The 2,439-nt window shown below is 38.9% G+C and overlaps 1 non-coding gene across 1 annotated transcript; it reads left to right on the top strand.

Moving 5' to 3' along the window:
* The first annotated feature begins 1,379 nt into the window (after positions 1-1,379).
* Positions 1,380-1,486, top strand: LOC148860870 (small nucleolar RNA R71). Its single transcript, XR_016095252.1, has one exon. It is a non-coding gene; the product is annotated as a small nucleolar RNA R71 (small nucleolar RNA).
* Positions 1,487-2,439: the final 953 nt, after the last annotated feature.

The raw sequence follows: 2,439 nt of genomic DNA, 5'->3' as shown, positions 1-2,439 counted from the left end.
GTATTATCCTCAATGGTCTTACACTTAACCTCTCAGCCCTTAATGATCATACACTGCCCAACAAGAGATGACCTCTCCCTCGGCTGCAAGGAACAGTGTTGCACTCTCCACTTATATGGATCCTGGGAATTAAAACCTTTTTGCAAACATTTTAGAAACCATAATATATATACTTTTATATCTCATATAAAATATACTTTGCAAAACAAATCTCAACGGTTGAAATCAGCTATCGGCAGTCTTGGTTTCCAATAGTGAGAGTGCATCCCCGATCATTACCTTTGTCTGACAAAGGGGCTGATCATGTCACTATGATCACCCACTCAGATGAATTCTCGGATTGTCCCAACATACCCAGGTTTTGACCCCCGCTAAGGATCTCACTGATTGGTACATCAAAGACAGCCCGATTCGACACCTAGTGCAGTATCATAATCGAATCTAGGGGTCGGGTGTAACTTTCCAGTTTTTCCCATCAATCTCTAAGGTCCAGGGCAATACTGGAAATCTGGTCCAGTTCAAAGATTCAATTAATCCCACACTGTATGTGCCTAGGGTCTCACCCCGGTAGCTGAGACAAGCCACCCCAACCGACTTGGTGGCACCACAGTGTCAGCTTTGTCAGGATAGGTCTCCCCAGACCGACCCACTGGCTGTGAACATTCTAAATTAACACGGGTCTCAATAAGTGTCAGCCTAGTCGTCCCTCTTTTCTTTCCGACAACAGGTTCACAATCTGCCCCATTTGAACTTCTAAGTTCTTGATTGATGCTTCTTGACTTAAAATTCTCTTATCATGTTCCTGGAATTTTGCTTCAATAGCATTGATGAACTTAGAAATCATCTCTTCCAAATTACTCTTTTTTTCTTGTGGGGGCGGTTGTTGTTGGAATCCCATGGGTGCCTTTTGCTGGTTGCTGTTCCATGAAAAATTTGGATGGCTCCTCCACCCTGGGTTGTATGTGTTTGAGTAGGGGTTGAAATTCGGCCTACCAGTATGAGAGATAAAATTAGCATTCTCATGTGAAGCAAAAGGACTACCTAATGGACAATCAGAATTAGTATGTCCTATTTGACCACAAAAATCACATGGGATGCTAGATGATGTATTTATTGCTGCAACATTAAGACTATCTAATTTTTTATTCAGACTAGCAAGTTGAGCAGATAAAGCAGCAAAGGAATTGATATGCTGTACTCCCCTATGATCAGTTCGATCATTATTCTATTGGTAGCTGTTAGACACCATCTCCTCCACTAGGTCATAGACTTCCTCTGGTGTTTTCCTCATGATCGTGCCCCCTACAGCTGCATCAATAATAGATCGATTAGAGGGAGTAATACCATTATAAAAGGTTTGAATTTGATGCCAAGTTGGTATCCCATGGTGAGGACACTTCCTCAGCATCTCCTTGAATCGTTCCCATGCTTTATACAAAGATTCCCTCTCAAAATGAGCAAAAGTAGTGATATCATTTATTAATTTTGCTGTTCTAGAGGGTGGAAAATACTTAACTAGGAATTTTTGGGTTAAATCATTCCAAAGTGGTGATACTTCCTGTAGGGAGTGAGTTAAGCCAATCTTTAGCTCTATCACGTAATGAAAATGGAAATAACCTAAGCTTAATAGCATAATCACTAACTCCATTATGTTTAAATATATTGCATATTTCCAGGAAGTTAACAATGTGTGTGTTAGGGTCATCACTTGGCAACCCACTAAATTGAATACTTGTCTGAATCATTTGAATGATTGCAGGCTTGATTTTGAAATTGTTTGCCTGAATTGTGGGCTTCCAAATGCTGGAAGTAGCCCCATCAATTGTTGGACAGACGGAGTCCAAGAGGGTGGGATTTGCTTCTACCATCTCTTCCTCAACTTCTACTACTGGTTTGCCAATTTCAACCTCCTCTCTTGCTTTACCTCTGTTGGCCTTTTGTAATAAGCGAAGGGTCCTTTCAATTTCAAGATCGAATTCTGCTAGTCCCTCTCTTCTAGTGCGTGTCATGCACTAGTAAATCTGAACAAAGCAAGAATTCAAATAAATAAAAAAAATTAAACAAAACAGAAATAAAAATCCAAATTAATCAAGGTTAACAAGTTATAATATTATTTTAGGATTAAATCCCTGACAATGGTGCCAAAAACTTGATAGCTATAAATATAACCCTAGCAAGAGCACTAGTTATCAGGTAGTATAAAAATATCATTCCCATGAGGATTTAACAAAATAAGTATTAGAACTACAACCTTCCTTAATTATTTGAAGATAAAAACTAATGAAAAGCAAAAAAAGAAAACAAGAGCAGAAGTAACCAATGCTGAAGTATGCAACGATTGATTGAATTCACTAGGACTTTTGGTCCACCTAATCAATCCCTTGAATATTAATGTATGGGATTATCCAAGATAATTTGTCATTCCCATAAGCTGAAGTT

This window comes from Nelumbo lutea, chromosome 4 (genome assembly GCF_056320005.1).
Source record: "Nelumbo lutea isolate HS-2025 chromosome 4, American lotus-T2T, whole genome shotgun sequence".
Classification (NCBI taxonomy): Eukaryota; Viridiplantae; Streptophyta; class Magnoliopsida; order Proteales; family Nelumbonaceae; genus Nelumbo; species Nelumbo lutea.
The sequence above is the reverse complement of the archived record's forward strand: the minus strand, read 5'-3'. Positions and strand labels throughout refer to the sequence as shown.